This window comes from Tenrec ecaudatus, chromosome 1 (genome assembly GCF_050624435.1).
Source record: "Tenrec ecaudatus isolate mTenEca1 chromosome 1, mTenEca1.hap1, whole genome shotgun sequence".
In the NCBI taxonomy this organism is placed as follows: Eukaryota; Metazoa; Chordata; class Mammalia; order Afrosoricida; family Tenrecidae; genus Tenrec; species Tenrec ecaudatus.
Genome location: NC_134530.1, coordinates 93,287,363 through 93,313,876, shown reverse-complemented (window position 1 = coordinate 93,313,876; position 26,514 = coordinate 93,287,363).

Genomic DNA, 26,514 nt, shown 5'->3' with positions numbered 1-26,514 from the left:
TGGTTTCGAACTGCCGACCTTGCACATCACAACAGGTAACCACTGCACCACCAGGGATCCAAGAAAGAGGACGAGTGACTAAATATTCAAACACGCCTTGTTACCTCATTAAGTCCGGCACTCTCCCTCTCTACCGCTGGTCACCTTTTAGGCATCCTGGTCTAAATATACACACTAAGTCAGTGGTTCTCAACCTGTGGGTTGCGACCTCTTTGTGGGTCGAATGACCTTTCACAGGGGTTGCCCGATTCATAACAGTAGCAAAATGACAGTGACGAAGTAGCAACGAAAATAATGTTACGGTTGGGGGTCCCCACCCCATGAGGAAGTGTCTGAAGGGGCTGCGACAGTTGTAAGTGGATGATAATCTTTATGGAGGATGATTGAAATGGGACGACAACAGAGCGGCCGCGCAGCTGTGAGAGAAGACAGCGTTCAGGCAGGAAGAGCCCTTAGTTACCACTGGGGATCAAAATATAACACTTCCCCTAGCACTCGGAAAGATGAGACCCAGGAAAGCTTACCAGGCTAGGAAAACAACACCAATGACGACAACAACAACAACAACCTGGAGGAAGTAGCGGTGACCAGGGAGGGCGTGGTGTAGAAAATTAGCTGGAGAGTGTGGCTCAAAGAACCTTCTGCCAGAGTTCATCAATATACTGAAAGCTTAACAGAAATCAGAAATCTAGATTGCTAGTAGAAATCTCTTGCTTTTTAATCGGTGGGAACTAATTCAATGCACTTTTTCAGTATAGATTACCACACAATGTAAAGGAGATTGAAATCCTCACAAATGGACCAAATGGTAACATCATGATAACTGGAGGAAAGGTTGAGATTGCCAAAAGTTGTGTCCTACTTGGATCCATAGTCAATTCTCATAAAAGCAACACTGTATTGCATTAGGCAAATCTGCTGCATGAGTCCTCCTTAGAGTATTGAAAAGCAAATATATAACTTTGAGGACTGAGGTGCCCAAGCCATGCTATTTACAATGGCGTCACCTGCATGAGAAAGTTGGACACTGAATAAGAAAAACGGAAGACAAATAAATGCATTTGAATTGTGGAGCTGGAGAAAAATGTGGAAAGGTGTGTGGACTGCTGAAAGGACAGGCCAGTTTCTCTTAGGAGAAGTACAGCCAGAGGGCTCTTCAGAGGAAAGGATGGCAAGACTTCACCTCATGTTGTCCAGAGAGAGCAGTCCCTAGAGAAAGTCATCATGCTTGGTAACGTGGAAGGCTAGCGAGGGAGAGGACAGCCCTCAACAGGGTGAGTTGGCATCATGGCTGCAATAATGGGCACAGGCTTAGGAACAATTGTGAGGATGCCAGAGGCAATGCCGTGTTTCGTGATTTGGTGCCAAGGGGCCCAGTAGAGGTGACCCGTCACAGCAACGGCTGGGTGTTTTAAACGCACATAGGGGTTCAGCTGAACCAGGCCACACGAGCTCAGCTGAAGCAGTGCAAATGTCCTCAGAAATCTCTCTCTGTGTCTTATTTTAATGCGTTCAGAGGTGGATGCTCTAGTGACGTCATTCATGTAACCACTATTGTTCAGTAGAAGGAACATTGCAGTGAAACCTCTTGAAGATTGTCACTCTGATTGCCTTCAATTTCCCTTGCTCAGCCTCCCTTCAGGGCACGGGCGGTAATTGGGCTTGGCTTCTCTTGACTGACAGGCAATCTGCCGCCCAGCTTTATCTCCTTTTTTTTTTCAGGTTTGCTGAGATGGTATTTTGAAGACTAAGTCTACTTTGAGTTAATATCTTACCTCTTTTTTCCAAAAAATCAGCGCTCCAGCCTGCAAATGTACCAGCATTAAACACACATTAGAAGGAAAAGGAATATGGTCCAATTTTCTTCAGGAACTTGTGATGGCTCGCGCCTTGATTTGGGGAGATTTCTTTGAAAGCTTGAGTGTGCAAACTGAATGGTGCTAGATGTGATTCCCGTGTGCTGTCCCTGGAAAGCAGCCAAGACGAGCACACCAAAAAAAGATAGCAATTTCGACTCTATCCAAACTGCCTTCCACTCATAGCCTCTCTTAGGAGAGTTGAATTGTGTGCACCATCGAGAGGCATGGCTGTCCGAACCATTGCATTGGGGAATGAGACTCTGCTGCGAAGTGGAGTCCTTGAAAATCGGATGAGTGAGGTTAGCCGTAGATTATACTGTCGGCAGGTTCCCATCCTGCATCGTAGTATCTGGATGTGAGAGAAGATGCACAGGGAGGGGCACAGGAAGAGAGCCAGATGGTGCTGCAGCCACAAGCCGAGGAGCAGCCTGAGGTACCAGAAAGGAGAACAGTCATATCACTGATTCGCACTCAAAGCTTCAGAAGGAATAAGCAAGAATGACACCTTATTCTCAGGCTCCCAGCCTTCAGAATTGGGAGGCAATTAATGTCTGTTCTTCAATGTTTGTGATGTTTTCTCCTGACAGCCCTGGGAAACTAATATACCTAGTTTCCCTCATCGTGCTGGGTTTTTTTATTCCTGCTGGCCTTGCTGTTGTTGGGTGCCATTGAGTCAGTCGCGACCCATAGCAACCCTGTGCGCAACTGGGTGAAACACTGCCTGGTCCTGTGCCTCCCTCACATTTATTTCTATGATTGAACCCATTGGTACAGCCTCTGTCAATCCATCACTTCAAAGACCCTTCCATGTTCTCACCACCCCTCCACTTTCCTGAACATGATCTTCTTCTCCAGGGACTGGTCTCTCCTGACATGTCCAAAGTGCGTAAGATGGAATCTTGTCATTCTTGCCTCTAAGGAGCACTCTGGCCTCACTTCTTTTAATATAGATCCATTGCTTATAGACCCTAGAGTCCGTCATTACTTTATGTAACTAATATTTAGTGAGGATGACCAGCAGTGAACATAAGTAAGCCTGTACCATCATGTAACTTGAATTCTTGAGTCCAAGAAAGATAGATCGATATAGTGATGTGCCGGTTGATGTTTAATAAACTGTTCTCCAAGACAAAATGCTATGATTTATGATGTCTGAAGATTTCCATGTGTAAATAATCCCAACATGCCTGACTTTTAGCTACTGAGGCAACATTAGTAAACACAAAATTGAGGGAGACGTGTGTAGGACACCACTACATAAACTTCCCATCATACAGATATAATAAATGAACAAAAAACTTCAGACATATAAATATTAGTAAAATATCATCAGACAATCAAGAACTGAGCATTATTACTTTGGCTTTTAATATAATTTATTTAGTATAGATAAACTTTGAAACAGAAGGGCCTTCCCCCAAATTGTGGGAAAATTTCATTATTGTGAGATTCCAGTGTTCAGTACACTTTCTGGAGTCCCTCACCTGGGATAAAGAAGGGACGCATTTGTTCAAGGAGCAAGTTTCTCTTGCTGGTTCCATAACAAAAATGTCTTCCCTGGCTTTTACAATATTTATGGAGTCTTTTCGCCCATGCTCATTATTTGTATTTTTATCTTTATATTATGATTTTATCCCTACCACTTTATTTCGGTTTTTTTCTTACTGTCTCTTTTGGGTTTTCTAATTTGCGAAGAACAGGAGGAACAGATGCATTGAGATAATAACTGATGCAGGTTTATAGGGGTGCAGGGATGGGGGATGGGAGATGGGGAGGTTGAGTGGATTTTGGGAGTCAACAATGAATGAAGGAGGGGGTGGGAGCAATGAACTGATTGTGATTACAGAATTCATTTTAAAGGCGATTTAACCCTGTGGGGAAAAAGAAAGAAAAGGTTCTAAAATTGACTGTGGTAATGATTGTACAATTCTTCTTGATATGATTAACTACTGAATTGTATGATACATGGAGGATGTGCCAATAAAACTGTAAAATTTAAAAAAGAAGAAGTGATGCATTTGATGGGGAAAGATCAGAGAAAAAGCTAAAGAAAGACACAGGAAGATATTCAGTCAAATAGGTTTAAGTATTAAAAACTCCAAGGCTTGGAAACCCCAGGCAATTATGGGATGCCTTCTCCCACATAATCCCCAGTCTCACGAATCAATATTTTAGCACTTCCCATGACAGAAGCTTACTACTTTAATATCTAACAGAAAGTATTTCTTTTATTGACCTAAAATCTATTTTCCTGTAACTAATGTTTTAAACTGTTCTTTGTTCAAACTCTTAAAGAGGTATTTCTCCAAGGACCTCTGAGGGCCTGCAGATGCAGCAAAGAGGGGGTGGAAGGAGAGAAGAATGATTAAAGATGCCATTCCAGCTTAATATCAAGGGGGATTCAACAATATTCATGGAACAAACTCTATTGGTTTTTAAGGCACTATGTTTACAAACCTTTTGATGACTCCTTATATAGCAAATATTTGTTTCTCATACAGGCAGAATGTGCTCCAATTCCAGGTGATGTCTAGGGTTTTTGTTTTGTTTCATTTTAAACTTTTTAGTGATTGCTCTAGGGTTTGTAATCACTATTTTTAAAATTCGAAGTCTACCTGCAAATAATATTACATCGTTTATGTCCTTTAAAGACATCCTTCCAATGTGTTTATAATCCTGTCCTCTCTGCCTTTGTGCCTTTTCTCTTAATTCACTGTTACATATGCTATAAACATTGTATATCTTTTACATTTGCCTTCAACAGTTCCCTAGTTATCTGAATGATTAAAAATAAAAACATTTTCATTGTTGCTACACTGCATGCTGACTGGCTCATCTCCTCCTTCTATAGGGGGGCTGGTCCCATTATCTACAGATGGGCTTTGGGTCCCCACTCTACACTCCCCCTCATTTACAATGATATGATTTTTTATTCTTTGTTGCCTGATACCTGATCTCTTTGACACCTCGTGTTCACACAGGCTGGTGTGCTTCTTCCATGTGGGCTTTGTTGCTTATGAGCTAGATGGCTGCTTGTTAAACTACAATCCTTTAAGACCCCAGAAGCTGTATCTTTTGATATGGGGCACCACCAGCTTTCTTGACCACATTTGCTTATGCACACATTTGTCTTCAGCAACCATGTCAGGAAGGTGTGCATCATGGAATGCCAATTTAATAGAACAAAGTGTTCTTGCATTGAGGGAGTACTTGAGTGGAGGTCCAATGTCCATCTGCTGCCTTAAAACTAAACCTATAAATATATGCACGTAGATCTATTTCCCCACCATCCTATATAAATATATCACATATGCACATGCCTGTATTTGAACCTCTATAAATGCCCTTTGCCCCCTAGTTCTTTCCTCTATTTCCTTTTACTTTCCTCTTCTCCCACTATAATGCTCAAACTGTACTCTAATTCTTCCTCCCCACAACTGTCATGATCCCAATTCTACCTTACAAAGTCAGCTAGACCAGAGGATGTACACTGGTACAGATAGGAACCAGAAGCACAGGAAATCCAGGAGAGATGAACCTTTCAGGACCAGTGGTGAAAATGGTGATACTGGAGGGTGGAGGGAAGGTGGGGTAGAAAGAGGAACCGATTCCAGGAATCTACATATAACCTCCTCTCTGGGGAACAGACAAAAGAAAAGTAGATGAAGGGAGATGTTGGACAGTATAAGACATGAAAAAATAATAGTATTTTATAAATTATCAAGGATTCATGAGGAAGGGGGAGAGGGGACAGAGGGAGGGTGATACAAGGGCTTGGAGAGCAAATATTTTGAGAATGATGAGGGCAATGAATGTACAAATGTACTTGACACAATTGATATATGTATAGATTTTGTTAAGAGTTGTATGAGTCCCCCCCCCCCGCAATAAAATGATTTTTTTAAACTGATACCTACAGAAATGAGTGGCCAGATTTGGCTTTTGGTTTTATATACACAGTATCTTACTGTACCTATCCTTCTACAGTTTGCTTTGTATCTGCCCAAATGGTGGCTTTGAGATTGACCTACATTGATTCATAGAGTTGTAGTTTTCTTAGTCTTAACAGAACGATGTAACTCTTTGGGCACCGGTGAAAGAATGTTTCTTTCTTTCTTTCTTTTTAAAATAATTTTTTATTGGGTGCTCTTACAACTCTTATAACAATCAATCAATCAAATAAATAAATACATTTTATTGTTACACATTTCTTTACAAAGATTCAAGTTTCTGATTCACATCTTCCTAAGAAACTCCCTTTAATTCTTTTTATTAGATGGGTGACCATTAATACTGGTCATTAATTTTGGTCATCTGAGTATATTACCCACCTTTTCATTTTTAAAGAATGTTTTCCTCAGTAATAGAATGTTGAGTTGGCATTGTTTTTCATATCACATTTCATTACACTTTAGTTCACACACTTTCTGACACATACCTGCTCTACTCTAACTCTTATCCTTTCTATGACTACCTTAAAGATTTTCCTTTTTTTCTTTTGATTTCAGCATTTTAAAATATTATATGACTAAGTATGAATCCTTTTTTTCAGTTAAGTGTTCTCTCAAATTTTTGAGACTGTGCTTTTGGTATGTTACGGAATTCTGAAATTCCCAGTGTTGATTTCTTCAGTGGTTTTCTGCCTCATTTTCTCCGTCCTCTCCTCGGGTTGTCAGTTGCTTGTATGTTCAGCTGCTTGATCCTGTCTCTTAGGCCTTGGACGCTCTGCTCTGCTTTGCCTTTGTTTCATTATGTTTGTCATTTGAGTTTCCATTTGGGTCATATCTATTTGGTTCTAGTAATGGTTCAGTGATAAAACTCTCATATTCAGTGCAGGAAATTTGGGTTCAATTCTAAACACGTCAAGCACAGTCAGCATCGCAATGCCAATGAAAGCTTGTGTATTGCTATGATAATGAAGAGGTTTCAGTAGGATTTCCAGAATAAGCCATGGTTTATGGGGCTTTGTAGGGGAGCAGAGGGAAGGGGGAAGATCTGATTATGTATTTCTACAATAATCAGCCAAAACAAAGGTGTTTCCATGAAAGCAGTACAAAGGAATGACTCAAATCAGAGAAGGGAGACATCAAGTCAAGTGATGAGCAGCCATTGAGGGGAAAAAAAAACCTCTGGAAAATACCGCACAAGGCATCTCGAAAGGAACTGGAAGTCTTTGGTGCACAGTGTGTGATTGCAGGAATCATGATTGTTAAATGCAGTCTAAATAACACCTGATTAGAACAACGCAAACTCCAACCAGTTTTCAAGAACAAGCTGAACAAAAAGCATGCTTGTTTTCAAGCACTAAAAAAACAGTTAACATGCCATCTCCTGTCAAATACAACTTGTCATGCTTTCAACAAAAGACTCTAAGGACATTCAAAAGTCAAGAAAAATATTATCTTATGAGGGAAAGCCTCATCAGAACCAGGCTAGATATGATAGATACATACAGTGAAACTATCAGTCCAGAAATTTAAAATAACTATGATTAATATATTAAAAGATTTATTGGAAAAGGTAGATATTGGGCATGATAATTAGGTTTTGAATAAATTTGTCTGGGTCCAAATACTAAGTCAATGTCTAGGAATCCCCTTGATATGTCTTAACATAATATAATCAATCCATGATATCTATATACTTACAAGAAAATCCAGCCAATACAATAATTATTCAAATTTATACACCAACTATTCAAGCCAATGATGAAGAAATTGAAGGATTCTATCAACTTCAGTAGTCTGAAGTTGATCAAACATGCAGTCAAGACATTGACAATTATTGGAAAATAGAATGTGAAAGTTGCAAAGAAAAAAGAGGGATCGATAGTTAGAAATATGGCCTTGGTAGGAGAACTGAAGCTATCCATCACATCATAGAATTTTCAAGATGAATAACTTCTTCATCGCAAATACCTTCTTTCAACAACATACAATGTATACACACACCTGGGTCCCATCAGATGGAATGCACAGAAATGAAATTCAATGCCTTTGTATGAAGAGACAACAGAGAAGTTCAATATCATCACCCAAAACTGACTGTTGGAGCTGACTTCTGACCATACCATCCCTTCTTCTTACACAAGTTCAGGTTGAATCAAAACAAAATTAATGTGAGTATATAAGTGCCAAAATAAAACCTTGAATATATCCTACCTGAACACAGAGACCATCTCAAGGCACTATTTGACATAATGAATACTATAAATCTACTTTGATGGAAGGTCGGCCAGAGGGCTCCTTTGAAGTGAGGGTGCCATGGCCGTGCCTCCTGTACTTTGGACATGCCAATGAGACATCAGTGCCTGGAGAGGACAACATGCGTGGTAAAGTAGGAGGTCCACGAGCAAAGAGAAAGACCCTCAGCGAGATGAACTGGGCAAATGTCTCCAACAATGGCTCAAGCATTACAATAAGTGGGAGGAAGACATGACTGGGCAATGTTTGGCTCTGCCATCCGTGGGGAATCCATGCGTCATTGACTTGGTGGCACCTAACAGCAAAATGACCAAGCCACATTCTTAAGCAGGCACTGTGAATCTGCCTCAACTTGAGGTGTGACTTTTGACAATGCCTGTCTCTCCCCAGATGTACTGCGGAATTGAACATGCATTCTACTCTGACCCCAGGGTAGACCTTTCTCGTGCTCTGCTTCCCTCCCTAACCTACGATGGGTTTTTGCCACTGACTACAGTTCGTGTTGTTCTTCCTCTTCAGATTAAGGTATTCAAACAAAGCAAGGTCTGGGTGGATCAACTTAGTAGTTTCAGCAATTAGCTACTATTTCTTCCCCAGTAAGCACTAGGGAGCGAGAGACAGCTTCTTCCGGATTCTCCCCAGCCTTCCCAGTGAGAACCTGGCAAGGGTGGAGGTGGGGTGGGGATTAGAGGGAGTGCAGGGTCCTTTAAACAAAACCTGAAAGAATATATGAATCACTTTGCCTAAACCACAGGATATTTATGTTTTCATGCTATCCCACACCCATTTTATAGCAATTCACTAACAAGGTTCTGCTAATCTTCTCAGATCGTATGCCAACCCAACATACCTCTCTGCCCTATTGGATGAAAATGCTCAGAACGGTTCCTTCTCGCTCCAGACTCCCAAGTTGTTTGCTTAGACCTAAGTCCTTTGAGTGTTCAAGAAAAATTATTAGCTTGTAGTTTCTTGAGTTTTATGCTTGTTGTAAGGGTACAGTTTATAATCTTCCCAGCTTTCTACATTTCCAGGCTGAAACTAAAATTGAGCCAAACATTTATTAAATGCATAAAATGTTGGAATGCTAGGACTTTTTCCTTCTTCTCTTCTCTCTCACTCGCACGTAACTTTCATACAACAGCTTGTCCAAGGAGTGGTGGAAGCTTCTGAACCCTTCCTTCTGGAATAGCTTTGAAGAGAGGTTGGCAAGCCACCGCTGGACCAAAGCCAATTGTACCCGGTCAGCTGACATGGTTTTGCATTTTTAAAGAATTATAAGCAATGAAACACAAATGGTATGCAACACACATGGTATATGACCCACAAAGTTTAAAATATTTAATATTTTCTCCTTTACAGAAAGAGATTGCTCACTCCTTTTGTAGAACAAAGAATTCCCAGATTCTTGGATATCTTTCATGCAAGTTCAGTGTGTCAATGAAACTCAAATGAGACAAGGAAAAATAATGATAATTTATACTATGCAATTATTTTAAAGAAGTATAAGGAGGACTTGTGGGTACATCTAGGTTCTGTGAGGCAACTTTTCCAATGAAATCTCAAAAATTTCTAGAAAATGCAGACTTTGAAGCATGAAGCTGTCCTATAGATGAAAATTTTAAGTCTCCCTAAAAGGCAAAACCAGAGACTCCTTAGTAAGCTAGATACATCAATTATCAAGATAAATATAGAATATTATATAAAACAACATTTAAATGAGTCAGATTGCCATAATGATGATGACATCATCATTGTAAAGAAATTCACAAGTGCCAGAAGGAAGTAATGTATAACGATAATGAGTAAGAAGTTGTTTAAAAATCTCAGGGAAGGAAAAATAAAAGACAGTTTTTGGAAGTTCATTTCAGAGCAGATAAAAAAAAATTAACCAAGGATTGTTGGAATTAGACAGACATGAGATAGGATGGGCTGCAGTTGGGTGGATTGGGATGGGATGAGAAGGCATGAGATAGTGAGATGAGATGAGATGAGATGAGATGAGATGAGATGAGATGAGATGAGATGAGATGAGAGAGGAATATATTAGAGATGGCTAAATATTTTCTAGGAGACTTTAATTAATTCACAGATTGAGAATTCTTTCCATCTGTGATTCTCTCAATTAGGAAGCATTCAGCTTCCAAAAATACAAAATCCAATAAAAGTAAAGAATATGACATTTACTGTGTATCTGTATATATATATGGAAGTTGTCAGTTCCAGGATTCATTCAAGAGCATCACAAGATAGCCTTTTTCCATTCACTACCTCAGTCTCAGTATGCTAGTTGCTAGTCTTTATCCTTGCAGTCACGGGATGACTATTGCAATTTTAGACATATCGTTTCAACAACAACCCAAGAAAGAAGGAAAGGAGAGAACAATGCCAATTACTTTTCCTCAGATACCTATCTTCTTCATTGGGAAGTAAATGATCTTCCTGCTAGAGTTTCCTTGAGCAGTACAGAGTCATACGCAAGAATCTAGTGGAAAAAAACCAAGAGAGATAAGGGGCAAGGAGGGATAATTTCTTCAGTGCCAATCGCCAGCTAAGTCAATACAGACCTTAAACCATGTTAGAGAAATTTATGGAACAAACCTTGCAACATTGTTCTACTGTCACTATTATGAGAAATAGGCTGGGTGTAATGAATGCGACCATTTTACTGGTCTTGGGCACCACAGGAAACCTGATTCTACTGGGATTCAGAAGCTTGCCTTCATACTAGCTCACCTGAGAGGAGAAAATAACAAGAGATTCAGGATCATGGCACAAAAGCTACTGAGAAGATCTCCACTTTATGAGAGTAGGTTAAAATATATATGGAGGGTACCCCCCCCAAAAAATGGATTTTGTTAAATCTATTTATTTACTTACAAAACAACCTTATCATCTTTAAAGTATTCTCTGTTATCTGGGAAATCTGTGATTAGATAATTGGAATCATCGTTGAAATGCATCTGTTTGGATGACTCACAGGACCTTCACTTCTTCCAGTCTTCAAATCAGTGTCCTTTCATCTGCTCATCATTAGAGGAAACAAAAAGAAGCCACAGAGTGAGGTCAGGTGAGTCAGTGTGTGCGGCAAGAGAAGCATGCTGTTTTTTGCCCAAAACTGGCGCACTGAGATGGCTATGTGAGCAGGTGCATTGTCGTGGAGGCAAAACCAGTTCCACATCTGCCACAAATCAGGGCTTCTTTGTTGCACACTGTTAGTCAATCATTTTAGAACCTCTAATAGAAAGCTTAGTTAACAGTCTGACTCGCTGGAACGAACTCCAAATGCACTATCCCCCTCACATTAAAAAATAAAAATGAGAATCCTCTTGATCTTTGATTTCACTTGACAAGCCTTTGTGGGGCAAGGTGACAATGGCATCTTCCACTGGCTTGATTGATGTTTGCTTTTGGGGTGTCAAGAATTTCACCATGTCTCATCAGTAGTAATGTCCTTGGAAAAAAGTGAAGGTCACTTCAGAGCTGTTCTTTCAAAGCACGGCATGGTTCCATTAGACACTCTTTTTCCTGATCAGTCAGGGCACAAATTTCCCATCTCTTCAATGGTCGATTTACAGTCTTCAGGCACAAGTACACAAATTTTGTCAACATTTCGTCCATTCAGTAAGTTGACTGATGTCCAGAATGAGGTTAGTCATCTGTTTTAGTCCAGGTTGACTAGAGGAAACAAATTCATACATACTCATAGGTATATAAGAAAGAGCTTTATATAAAAGAACAATTGTATGTTGAGAAAACATCCTAACCCAGTAAAAATCAAGTCCATAAGTACGATATTAGCCCATATATCCAATATCAATCTATAAATTCCTCTTCAGACTCATAAAACACATGCAATGACACCAAATGCAGGAAGAGCACAGGCCAGTAGATGGAAAGTCATGTGGATCTAGTGGCGGTGTAAGCATCCGAGTGCTGGCAGGGGTCTCCATGTGGCTCCTCCAACTGCAGGGCTCTAGGGTAGCTCCATGTGTCTTGTCAGAAGAAATGTCCCCCAGGGAGTGAGCATGTGTCCCATCTCCAGTGAACTATTTATCTCCTCAGTACCTCCAAATGATGTCATCAAGCTGCGACCTGCTGGACAGACTAAACTCCACCTCTTCACTCTTAAGTCTCAAATTGACAACAGATTATGTAACTACTACACCAACTTTCACGTGTGTATGAGGCGATTGAAAACATCATGGCTTGTATTTCACAATATGAAATGTGGTTACCCTAAAACATACACAGGGATGGATTTCAACCCACTGTCATCAAGTAGATTAGGACTCCCAGCAACTCCATAGGGTTTCCTGTGGCTTTCGATCTCTGCACGAGCAGATAATCTCATTTGTTTTCCCAAGGAGCAGAGCACCGCCTTTGAGGGTTGCAGTCCAGCCAGTACTTAGCCTACCGTGTCCACAGGGCTCCCAGCATGCATTTCCAAAGTAATGATATCAAAATATCCCACACAGAAGTCTCATGCATGTCAGGGGTGAAAATCACTACTTGGTCAGTAAAACTGACAGGAGATCAACCACGAGGTGCTGTTGGACAGAGAATATAAACTGATACTCAGTTTTGGAGATAGTATTTTGAGAAAGAAAAATAGGTCTCATTGACAAAAATAGGAAAGTTGGGAGAATGAGGTTAGGGAGAAGAACTCTTCACAACATAAATTAAAAGTACAAATAGGACCAAGACTCTTTGTTGAATATAACTGAAGAATGTAGCTAGTGTTCTAGGACAGCCCAAAACTAAAACAAAACAAAAACACTGCTTCCAAGTAGATTCTGACTCGTAGCAATATTGCAAGTCAGAGTAGAACTTCTCCTGAGGACTTCCTAGACTTGGGGTTCTCTAGGTTGGAGAAGGAGCTGACAGCCTTATCTTTCTCCCACAAAACAGGTGGTAGGTTTGAACACCCGCTTTGCCTCTAATCTGGAGAATTGGCGTCTCTCTGAAGACCAGGACTAGAGAAAGAAAATGTGTGTAGGAGATGGCTTCCAGCCCTAAGAACTATTATTCTTCAAATCTCTGCAAGTTTCCAGGAAAACGGGGCAAAAGAAGTTGTTGCTTTCAAAGGAAAGCGTTTTGAATAAATCACAACCCAAATCACCAATCTTTCTACCAAGGAGAATCCTTGTACTCATCTGCATTGAAGGGGATAGCTGTTGCTATGGCAATCATTTTCCTGCAATCTTAAGCAAGAATCAAAAAAGATAGCTGTTTAGAAATGACATAATAGTTTGAGCTTTCTAAGGTCAGGGTGAGCTGTGTTTCACTGTGCCTCCATTCGCCACTCACCTCTCCTGCCCACGTGCAGACAGGCTGTTGCTGTGCTTAAGGTGCCCTGGAATTGGTGCTGACTCATAGCCACCCGATGTACAACAGAATAAACCACGGCCTGGTCCTGCGCCATCCTCACAATTGTGCTTATGTTTGCGCCCACCTTTACAGCCACCCTTGTCAAGCCATCTCAACAAGGACCTTCCTCTTTCTCACTGCCTCCTCCACCTTGTCCACCATGGTGTCCTTTTCCGTGGATTGGATTCTCCTGATAACACGTCCAAGGTACGTTGAGATGAAGTCTCACTATCCTTGGCTCTGAAGAGAGGTGCCGCTTCCGAGACGGATGTGTTTGTTCTTCTGGCAGTCCATGATACTTGCAGTATTCCTCAAATACATCAGATTGTCTTTGATCTTCATTAGTCAAGATCCAGCTTTCCTATGCATATGAGCCAATTAAAAATACCATGGCTTAGGGCGGGCACATCTTAGTTCTCAAAGTAACATTCTTGCTTTTTAAGACTTTTGCTAAGTCTTGTGCAGTAGATTTATGCATTGCAAGGTGCCGCTTAATCCCTTGCCTGATGCTCTCATCAGCATCGATTATGGATCCAAGCAAGATGATGACATCCCTGACGACGTCAGTCTTTTCTCAGTTTATCGAACTGTACCTTTTCAAATTATAGCCAGGGTACCTGAAAATTTTCATTCAGAAGCCAAGTGGCTAAATGGATTCTGAGACACAGTAGAACTGTGGAGAAAGAAATTTCCCTCTGAGACACTACTGTTCAACACTGTTACAGCTGATTAACCTTCCTGAGATATCAGCAAGTATCCAATCTAAGAGTAACAGCATGACCAAATTCTATCTTTCTAACCTCACTTTTCTTGCTTTCTCTAAGAGCTAAAAGTTTCATTCTCTTGTACATAAAGTCATTAAGAGCTGGAACCAACTTTATGGGACCTAACAACAAAAGTAGATGAGTACTTGTCACCATAAGTATTTCTAATAATACAGCAGCATTACTGATTTTCTATACTTTGATTATTGATTTTCTATACTACTGCCAATTTTCAATGCCTCACATTTTTATTAGTTATCATAACAAAATTTAAAGATACTGTTATCATTTTATAGATGAGATAAAGAAGAATCAAAGGGATTAAGTTCTTACTGCTTTCAAAAAATTAAAGACTAAATTCAAATCTAAATTTAGAGTGTGAAAAAGATAATCTAGACCCATCTTCTTTACAAACTTGTGTTCTTACTTCGCCTTTCTACATGGACTTCCTCTTATGAAAATTCATCTCTCCCTGCACGAATCTCATGTGCTACCATGCCGTGGTGATGACACACAAGCTATTCTAAGTGAGAAGGCAGTGCTTCAATGAATCTTTAGGATTTCCATTTGCTTTTACCCTAAACTTGATTACCAGATTTTCAAAAGGTGCCAAGTGTCTATCTAGCTCACCACATTTCAATTCCCTCCCCGTTCGTACTTGGAGTGAATTAGTGGGACTGGTTTCAGACATTCTAGGAGACTAATGTGGTGACTCGGGGATCGAATCCATTCTTCATATTAAAAGCTGTTTCCTACTCTGTCGTAAAGAAAATGGAGAAATGGACCACTTGAATGCCCTATAGAAAGAGGCCAGTCCTCAGTACCTCACATATGAGATCTTGACTTTCTCAGCCAACCCCGATCATAATCTTAGAATGCCCGAGGGAAGATATACTCACTATTCCTTCTACCTTCTCAAATCTGATCAAACCCTAGCATCTTCCCTTGGGATTTTCCCCCCTGACTTCCCTGAAGTGTCGAAGTACAGACTTTTCTCACGAGTCCATATTTTTTCCTAATCAGCCTCTTGCTGTGCTTGATACATCCCGTCATTTTCCTTTGAGTTTTTGTCAGAGCATGCTTCTTTTTCTGGAACAATACATTCTGAAATTTATTCTCCTTCTGCAGCCGTTCATTCTCTAATTTCTTAACTGGGCAGAGCCAACACTGCCCAATGACGCGCAGAACAATTAAACAGAACGCAAGGCCGGAGGGGGTGAGCCAAGATAAGGCTAGTAGGAGGCACCAGAAACTCGGTAACAGATGGCAAAGTCATCCTGAGAGGTTTCGGCAGGCAAAGAAACCAAATCACAATTTCAGAACAGCAATTAGTTTTGTGATGTTCAATCATTCACTCAACAAACACTGGATGCTACAATGTGCTAGCCATAGTACTGGGGGCTGACTAAGCCCCAATCAAACCCGTCTCCCTTGAGTTGATTCTGATTCATGAAGACTTCCAGGGATTACATAATAGAACTGCCCAGTAGCGTTTTCTTGGCTGTTATCCTTACAAAAGCAGATGCCCAAGCCTTTCTTCCACAGTGCCTCTGAGTGGGATGAAGTCTCCAACCCCTTAAGTTTGTCATCCTGTGCAAACCTTTCACACCACACAGAGACCGTGGTAAACGAGACAGCTCCCAGTGGTACATTATGTCATTGTTTGCCACCCTTTTCCTCCCCGGGGTACCCATCCTCTTGTAATTTGGATGGGCACAGACCGGCTTGGACCAATGAAGCTAGTCATCCTGAGGTTTCACTTTCATGCCTTCTCTCTCTGCTCTCCTAACTGGCTCTGTCGCACGAGATCTCAAAGTGAAATCTTGGTCAAACAGAATGGCATCTGTCCTGTGACGGGAGCACGTGGTGTGGAAAACAAACTCGGTGACTGTTTGGGATACTTATCTGTGTCTTTGTCATTTCATTTCTGTGTCTCTGTAAGTCACTGAAACATTTGAATGTTTTATTGTGGCTGTATATGTTAGCCCGTTTTTTAATCACACTGTACCTACAATCCTGGAAAACCATGAGGCTTCCTACTGCCGTCAGAGGCGCAGTCTCACGAAACTCACAGAGGCAGTTCTGCCCTCTCCTAGAGAGTTGCTATGAGCTGACACTGACTTGGTGGCAGTGAGTTTGGTGTGTTTCTTTGCTTGTTTTCCAATCCAGTGGTTCTACAACCCAGTGGAAGGGGCAGCATAAGCGAGCATATGATCTCTAAGTAACCTTCATAGGGATTAAATGAAACCATGCATATAAACATTTTAGTTACTGGGCCTGCTTAGATCCAAAATCCACCCTCACAGAAGCAGCAGGCCAGAAATCAAACCGCACATTGCACCGGGCACACCTACAGCACAGTGCGCTTTTGAGATGTTGAAGAACATAGATGCCGCCCCAAGGGCTCGGGTCATGTATTTTCAGTGGACTCATATATTTGTTAAAGTTGGGCAGTGAATAAGGAAGACCACAGCATAATTGATGTGTGTGGATTATGGTGTTGGTGAGGTACCACGAACTGCCAAAGAGCAAACAAATCCGTTGAAGATGAAGGACAATTTGAATGCTCCTTGGAGGCGAGGGTGGCAAGTCTTTGTCTCCCAAACTTTGCACATGTTCTCCGGAGAGACAGGTCCTGGGAAAGGGACAGGATGCTTTGTGAAGCGAGTGCCCATGAAAATGAAGAAGACCCTGAATGTAGTAGATTGGCATGGTGACTGCCACAATGCCATAAACCATAATAGCAGTGTGACGACGTCGCACTGTCTGAGTCTGTTGTGCAGGAGGTTGCTGTAAGTGGTAATCATCCTGCCATTACCTAAAAGACAACATGCTTCTGAGCATCAAATCTCTATTATATAATAAGCTCTCAGGTAGTTGAGGAAGATATCGTTCTGATCTTCGAAGATTCCCTATAATTTATAGGACAAAGGTACAAATAAGTGGAAATTAGAGCACTGTGTGTGCAGTGCTGGGACTTCAAAGGACAACTCTACCGAGTGAAGCTGAACTAATGAAAGGAAAATAATGTTCTCTCTGAGGGGGAGGGACAGGGGGATAATGGAGAAAGGAAGAGCAAAAGGCAGGAGCCATGGGACACAGGCGTCGCGGAGCGCACACCATTCTGAGGAAATCACAGATAATTTCATCAAGCTGAAGAGCAGGGAGAACCAGGACAGAGCAAGGCACAAGGTGAGACGTGCTGAGTCCTACGAGATAAAGGCCAGGGGATGTGCCAGATCGAATGTTTGCTATTACGCTAGAGGACGCCTTCAAAGAACTTGAAGTACGGAAGTCAGCGCAGTCAGATTTGCATTCTGGAAGCATCCCTCCAAAGTCAGTATTAAGGAAGGAGATGGCTACAGCAGGGGACAGTTGGAAGGTGGCTGAGGAATTCTAAATAAGATATGAAGAGGGAAAAATCAATGACGGTGACGGTTGTGCAATGAATTGGGCTTTGTTTCCTGGTAACTAAAGCAAAAGAGACCCAATACTCTTAGCTGATCAGAGCAATCTTCAGGTTTTCTGAGAGAAACATAATTTCTTTAGAAAGAAGATACTGCCTGGGGTCTTACAAGCGGTAACTCCAGGAATAAATATCTTCAGTCACAATTTTTACAAAGATGCCTTTTCATAATAGATGTTCTTGTGAATGTATAGGTCACACATTATTTGTTGATGGGAAATACAGGGAAGCCCACGGATATAAATAAAATGCATACATAAGTGTATTACCAAAGGGTAGCCATCATTGCTCTTCAGTGTATATCCCCCAGTTCTATTTGTCCAATCATATATGTACAAAAAATACAAAGCAATCTCAAAACCAACAAACAGCAATTGGGCTATGCATCTAGACAACACATCAGGTAAGAGATGCAGGAATAAAGAAAAAGCAGCCAGATTTTCGCCTACTAGAGTTGGCAATATATCAAATCAGTTTTGAGGTGTAAGCCTCAAAGAGCCGAGACTCCTTAATAAGCTATAAATGCATATATGCATGCCCATGCATAAACTTTAAGTTACTGCAACATTTTGACCTTGATATCCAAGACTGAGCCCCTTTCCATTTTAAATGTCGCCCTTCCTGAATTCGAAAGCTCTTTTATCCCCTGCCATCGATGGACACTGAAGGTTTAAATTTAAGGTGAAGTATCTTTGCATACACCCTCCTCTAATAATATAAGTCCTCCAAATTAGGAAAAGGGTTATTATCTCCCAGTTCAACTGGGAAGGAGCCCTGCTGGCATAGTGGTTATGCATTGGGCTGCACTCCACAGGAACGGCAGTTTGAAACCACCCACCTCAACTCGGGAGAAATATGAGACTTTCTACTCACTCTTAAAATAAAATGCCTGGTGGCCTTTTTTCAGAAAAGCAGTCACTCTAGAGCCCAATTCTACTCCAACACAAATGAGACAGCCATGAGTCAGAATCAACTCAAAGACTACTTGCTTTGTTCATAAGTACAAAACTCTGTTAGACAATGAGGTTCCACCCATCCCATGTTTGCACTTTAATAATAATGTTGTGAGTGATAGTTAAGGTTTATTGTGCCAACCTGGCCCATAAACACATATGGAACTAATTGAAGGGCGGAGAGATAAATGGTTAGGTGAGCCTCACCTTTGTAGTTCTCGGGTCTCTTGCTCTCTGATGATCAGACCAGTTGCATCTGCCTTAGCTAATTCTCTGCCTCAGCTGGCAAGGCTCACTTCCTGCAAGACACCCCTGAGGAGAAGCCACATGGACCTACCCCGATGCAGCCCTGGGTGCTGGAGCAGCTGTGTGGAGACCCCTGCCAGTACTGAGATGCTTACACATTCGCTGACTCGGCTTTCCTCCTGCAGTCGGCATCATTGCGTCTGTTTTGTGAGTTTGAGGGGGACTTTGTAGATCAATGTCAGACATGTAGGCTAATGTCAGGCTTATGGGCTTGGACTGGACTAAGCTGGGATGATTAATGTACAATTACTCTTCAAATATAAAACTCTCATGGAATATGAGTGTTTATGAATTTTGTTTCTCTAGTCCACCCAGACTAACTCACTGTGACTAACATCCTTGTTCATAAATCTTTGTGAAGAATTTGACTACCTTGTATTTCATCCTAAAAATGAAACTAATGAACATGGACCATTTTGTGGTTATTGATATAAGTGACAATTTTCCCTTTGAGAAAATGGTACCAATTTATACTTCTATTCAGAATTTAAAAGAGATTTTCAGTACAAATTCTTCAATACTTGCTATCTGTCCCTCAGAGACCTTTACTAAAATATCAATTTGGTGACAGAAAAAAATTGTTATTTTCTTCTTTAAAGTTTCTTTGGTTACTATGGAACTAATATACTTTCAAATGTCTATTTAAACTGTCAGACTGTGGGATAATTAATCGCACCCTTCCTTCAGACACCTACACACATCCACAGTCATATGTACAAATTGTCTCAACTGTCTTTGTGCCCTCGGCTAATTTTTATTATGGACTACAAACCGACACAGGACTGAACAAAGATATATCTCTATCACTTACACATCACATATTTTTATCAGATTAATCTTTTGCTCACATTAATTTTTTCACTTTATGACAAATTTTATTGCAAATTAATTATCCATGCAGTCTCTCAATAAACTTGTCTTAAAATTTTAACTCTTTAATTTGAAATAAACAAGTTTACGGAAAAGTTACAAGGAGAATACAGTACCTATTTCACCTGGCTTTCCCACTGTTAACACGTTTTGTAACCATGGTACATTTGTCAAAATTATCAAAGTAATATTGGTATATTCATCTTACTGAAATGAACCTGAGACTTAATTTGTATTTCAAGTGTGTCCATTAGTGTCCTTTTATTGTTCCAATATTTAATCCATGATGCAATATTGCCCTTATTATCAGTTTGATGTTCAATTTTGGCTGCAATGCTTTTAAATTTACAGAGCCAACGGTGTTCTCTTTCTTCTCTCATATTCACCAATGATTTGGTAAATAATCATTGTCTTCTTCAGTGACTTGGGATACCAACATGATCATATTAATAGATTTCAAATTGATATTATAAAACTAGAGTCCTACAAAAAGAGAGGTGTAAAATTTAATGTTGCCTCTCAAAGTAAGCGTAAAGCACGTTGGTTTCAAAGGTGTATTAAAGTGAGAATGAATGAATGGAGTTATCCTGGGAAGTGTGATTATTGCAGCACAGCTAGAGCTGTGTGTCCCTAACGCAACCCAGCTATTTCAAAGCCCAATATATATTAAGACAAATGAAACCATGCATCCATACAAATATACAGTCTGGGTCAGATGAAATCTCAATCAAAAGATGAAAACATAAACAACTGTAGTATATCCGTACAACAATAAAAAAAATTTAAGCTGAGTGAAAAAAAGCAAGACAAAAAGAGTATAAATTTCATGATTCTATTTATAGGAAACTTTTAAAGGTACAAATTAATTCACAATTTAAAAACCCAAGAATGATTCTCTATGGCTGTGGCAGAGGGAGAAATGGGCGACAAAGTAGTGTAAGGAAACTTCTTGAGGATTATGGAAATATTTTGATTACTTTGGTTATGCATCTGACAACACCTATCACATCGTCAGTGTAAACAAAATGTCAATAAAGTTGATTTTAGGACGTTTTAAATGGTCTACAAATAATCCTTTAGTTGTAGGAATATAGGTATTACAATTCATATTTATATCTATTCATTTAATCTTTATAAATTTACTTTTGTCTTCTCTACAGCATACTCACACAAATACACCCCAAACATATAATATAGTTATATAGTTAATTTTTTATCTTAAAAACAACTTGTAAGGATGAGATATCAAAGATATTTAAAGACAAGCAATCTGACAAACCAGGGTATGTGGAAGCCAATATGTCTTTTGAGCTGTTTCTATCCACCAGCAGCTGCCTAGAGCAAATATTTGGCAAGCAATGCATGTTAGTCAATTCACGACTGAATTCTCTGTCAAGTGCCCGCCACGTCCAAGACCTTCTGTTCACCTGGCTCTCTCCTCTAGATATTGTCCAGAGATCAAAATTTGGCCACTTATATATTTCTCCCTTTATTCTAACCTTTTCGTTAGATCTCAAAGACGTTAACAAATTCCGGATATCTTTCTTGCGTGTCTTCCTTCGCCATAATGACTCATGCCAACAGGCCATGCTACTTAAAGGAGGTCGACTCCTTTTTGTTAGGTGCTGAAGCGTCTGTTCCTGCTCATAGCAGCCCTGTGCACCACAAAGCCGAACACTGCCTATCCCAGTCCCAAGAGTGTTTCTTTGTTTGAGCTTACTGCTGCACACACTGTGCCAATCCATCTGGTGGATTGCCCTCTACTTTGCCAAGCAGAATGTCTTTTTCCTGGGGCTAGTACCTTCTGGTAACAGACCTACAGGCTATGAGATAAAGTCTCCTCAAACCCATTGCAAAGGATCATTTTGCCTGTACTTCTTCCAAGATCGATTTGTTCCTTCTACTGGTAGGCTAATTTCAAAGGCATCAATTTTACCCCAATGTTCCTTATTCGTTGTCTTTGGCATGCCTGTGAGGCACTTGAACGCACCGTGGATTGGGTCAGGGGTGCTTTGGTCCTCAAAGTGAAGTCTTTGCTTTCTAACGCTTTGAAAAGGGCTTCTGCAGCAGATTTCCCCCAACTGCATACATGGTATGACTTCTTACCTGCTTCTTCCATGTATATTGATTGTGAAGTAAGATGACTTAACATGAATATTTTCTCTATTTATAATGATGTTGATTTGCTAGTACTGTTGTGTAGTTGTTATTTGTCTGATTTGTATATGGGTGTTGATGTGTAATCCATACTGAAAGCTGGATTCTAAATCTTCAACTTAAATGTTCTAAGCTCTCATCAATCCCGGCAAGCACAGTCAAATCATGTACATGTCACGTGTCGTTAAGGAGTCTTCCTCCGGTCCTGATGCCATATTCTACATAGAGCGCGGCCGCAGATTCTTTGTTGAGGGTGCAGCTTGAGTAAGTGTAGTGAATAGTACAGCCCTGACGCACACCTTTCCTGATTTTAAATCACATGGTATGATCTTCGTCTTTTGAATAACTGTCTCTTGGTTTGTGTACAGGTTCCAGGGGAGCATAATCTTGCGTTCTGGACATCTTGTTTTCACAATGTTACCCACAATCCGCTATGATGGACACAAAGTAGTGCTTTTGCAGGGTCAAGGATACATGGGTATCTTTGGCCAAAATCCACCTAACATCAGCAATGAGATTCTTCATTCTACGATCTCTTCTGAATCCAGCTTGAATTCTGTTTCCTGGGTAGGTACTGCTGTCTTTAAAAATTATCTTGAGCAAAACGTTGCTTAGCTGTGATCCAACTATTGTGCAGTAATTGCCACAGTAGCCTGTTGGGCAACTTCTCCATGCCCAAGGACTCCTCATGGGCCTCGTCCAAGTGGCTTGCAGGGAGTTGTCTTCAAATTGCTGACACAGACAAGTAACTCCCAGTGTTGCATTTATTTGTCAGAATAATTCGATTGGTTTTCTGTCGATTCTTGCTGACCTGTTTTCCACCTTTGGCTTCAATGTAGCTTGGTTCTGGATCACCTGAAATAGTTCAACGTGGCAGTGATTCTATTCCTGCCATCTTCTTTTTGGTGTTTCCTACTTTGTTCAATATGTTGCACATAGAAAACTTCAATAGTATGTTTTGAGGCTTGAATTTCTTTCTTCATATTTTATATTGTTCCCAGTCCTTGCTTCCTTTTTAATTTATTAACTTCAAATTTTGTACATATCATTATAACACTTTAGTTTGTCTTCTTGGTCCTAGATCTGAAACTTCTGGCCCCTTATTTTGCTCATCCTCGCTTCCTTTCACTTCAGCTCATCTGTGTTGAAGAACAAGTTTCAGAGTCTCTTTCGCATCCAGTTTGATTTTTGTCCCAGTATTTTTAATGCTCTTTTCTTTCTTCATATCCTTGATATCATTCTACACCTTGTCTAGTGTTCAGTCATTGGTGTCAGTACATCAAATCTATTTTTTCCTTTTGTAACATTTTATTATCAACAGGATGAAGATTACAGAACACATTTGTTTTCCGTCCAGCATTTCAAACACATTCTGCTTCAAGTCATTGATTGCAAGCCCTCGATGAAACATCACTTACCCATCTTCCTCCCCGGTCCCTGTTTCAGTTCCTCCTTCTTTCTTTACTCCTTGTCCTTGGGTAAACGCTGTCCTTTTCATCTCAGATGGGTGATTATTCTGAGAATTTTGTACTTCCCTTGTGTTTTCTTCTCCTTGTACATTTGCCTATTGTTTGAAAACTGAGCTAGATGTGCATTTGTTTCCAGCCCTGAAGATTGACTATGTTCCACAGTCTTGGAGTTCCAGTCTCTATGTGACTAGTAACCCTGTTTGTTTGGTTGGTTGGTTGGTTTTTCTTTTTATCATTTCCCTGTTTGTTTTGTAATCATATATATTCTTTAGATGGTCTCTAATTTCAAGTGGTATATATTCAAGGTCACTGTGCTAATTGAGGCTTTGTTTCAACTTGGCTGGGCCACGATTCTCAGTGGCTGGGGTTAAGACCTAGTCATTTCCCCTGATGAGCTCTCCTCATGAGTGTGCTCTGCTTCCAATATAAGTTGATGGTGTAGGAAAAGCTGCTTGGTTGTTTCTACTTGTTGGGTCTGGATCTCACAGTGGCTTAACCTTGGGAGTGAGCAGCTGATCTTACAAGTTCTTAGCACTTGTCATCTTACTTGCCAAGCCTGGATTCTTTGCCCTCGGAAGCCCGAAGCCTGCCTTCTGACCTGCCTCTCTTTAGTTCATCAGCTCCTGCAGTTTTGTGAAGAAGGGAAATCTCCAGCCTGGCATCTGACCCAAGCACTTGGAATTTATCCACCTCTACAAACATGTAAGCCACTTCCTTCATATAAACTTATTTATTTATTTATAAGCTTCACTAGCTTTGCTTCTCTAGATAACCCAGCCCAAGACAGCCATACTTTGGGGGACATGGACTAGCTTTAATTCTCTTCAGCTTCAAATTGAATTTTCAATCGAGCATTTGGTGGGCTGGTCTGCACCATCCCCTGACCTTGTTCTGACTGATGTTACTGAACTTCTCCATCAACTTTTTCCACAGATGTACCGCGTTTTCCAGAAATTAAGATATGGCTTATTTTCAGGGGATGTCTTGTTTTTATTAAGTATGGTACAACAATCTACATTTATTCAAATATAGCAAAGCCGTCTCTACTGGAACAATCGACCCGCAGTGCTGAGTCAAACGGCAGCGCGCCTTCTCCCCCCTGAGGACACACAACACCTAAAGCAGAGTGTCCTGCTGCTCACTTCACCCAGGGGAGGAGGGGGGGCGACTTTGACTCTCACAGTCTCTGTCTCCCTCTCTGCCTCAGCTTGCAGCATGCACAGAATGACCGGACATGACGGGGAGACGACCTTGCGGATGGGCTGCCCGCACCTCTCCGGTCACCTCTTAGTTGGCAGCTGTCACGATGGGGCGGATGAGAAGGGCTGCCGGTCTTCTTGACCGCTCGGCGCCGGTGCTCTGCAGAGCCACGCCCATCACAATTCTTATTTTCGGGGGATGGCTTATATAGCACAAATGCTTAGAAATCCTGCTACGGCTTATTTTATGGGTATGTATTATTTTGGGGAAAACACGGTAGTTAATTTGATTCCTGTCTGTTGTATCTGTTGAGGTTCAATGCATAATTCCCACTTAGGTTGTTGAAAAAAGGGCTGCTCATGGGATGACTTATAATGTTCCATGGTATAAAATGATAATGATTCATCTAAAGTGAACGACAGATAGATAGATAGATAGATAGATAGATAGATAGATAGATAGATAGATAGATAGATGATAGATACATATCATAGATATATGAATGGGTTCTGGGTTTGCACTTAATTGTAGCCATAATCTGAAAGTATTAGTTCTTATGACATGACCTTACTCCATACTGTTCTCACGAAGAGATCACTGAAGGTGTGGATGTTATAGTAAAGTGTGGAGAAGACAGCAGATGGTGCCTGGCTATCATAAAGAAGAGTTTGGAGTGTGGTGACTTGTCTTTAAACAAGCAACCATTTAAGTAAGGCATCATCTAAATCCACATGGAAGAAGCACCTCAGTCGGTGTGATCCAAGGACTGTATTAATAAAATCCAAATCTGGAGAAGGGAACAATATCAGAGCTTCTGTTCTGAACACCTGGTTTGCAGAAGACTGTGAATGACGGCAGAAGTCCAAACTCCATTTACAGTGTGCCCCATGGATGAAGACTCTGCTGAATCCCCCTGGCCACAGCTTGAGAATGCAAACGGCCTTGGGGTCACAGAAAAAGAGCAATCGTAAATTCCATTATGGCAGATGGAGTTAGACTAAAATGTAACGCCTTATCATTGAATCGCCCCTGCTGACGTAGTTTTAATGGGTTCTGGTTTTTAGATACTCTGCTTTCTTTTTGATTGAGGTTTTTCTGTTTCACTTTATGATTATTGTTGTTGCTTTGGATTTTCCCTCTGGTTTGTATACTGTTTTTCTTTTTGTATTTTTTCTGTGTATGAAATCAGGACTAGTAAATCTTATAGAGACAGTGACTGGATGAACAATCATCTAGGGACATGACAGAGGAGTTTGGGGAAAATGAGGAGCTAGCAACAATAAGTATGAATAGGAAGAAAATATTCTGAAATTAATTGTACTAATGATTTCACATAACTCTTCTTAACATGATCGAACTATTAAATTATATGATGTATGAACTATGTGCAATGGATCTATTTACAAAAGTAAACTATTACAAGAAAAATGGGCTAAGATGATGCATTCCATTAGGAATTTTACCATTTGGGGACGTTTGGACTCATTGTGTTTGGAAGTGCTGTCTAAGTTGGTCCCGGGGAGCAGCAGGTGGTGAGAAATGCCGCCCCAAACAAGCCACTCAGACAGGGCAGCGCCTGCGCTGTCGTCACCCAGGATGCAGTCCAGAAGCAACACAAAAGGAAGTTAATAAATAAGCTGCAAGGGGAACCGGGAACCTCGCAAAGGAGACCTCAGAGGCAAAGTGGCAAGCCCGAAGCAGACCTCAAAGATGAGTCAGAGGAAGCGAGGCGATAGGTCAGCGCTTGGGGAAGGAAGCAAGCCTTGCCAAGCCAGCAGAAGGCGAAGGGCTGAGATCACAGAGGAGCGCAGCTGTTCCCGAGGGCAAAGAGAGGCTTCTGAGCCACCTCGACAAGGAAGAGTTCGTTACTGAAATGCAATGAGCTAAACTTACTGCGTCA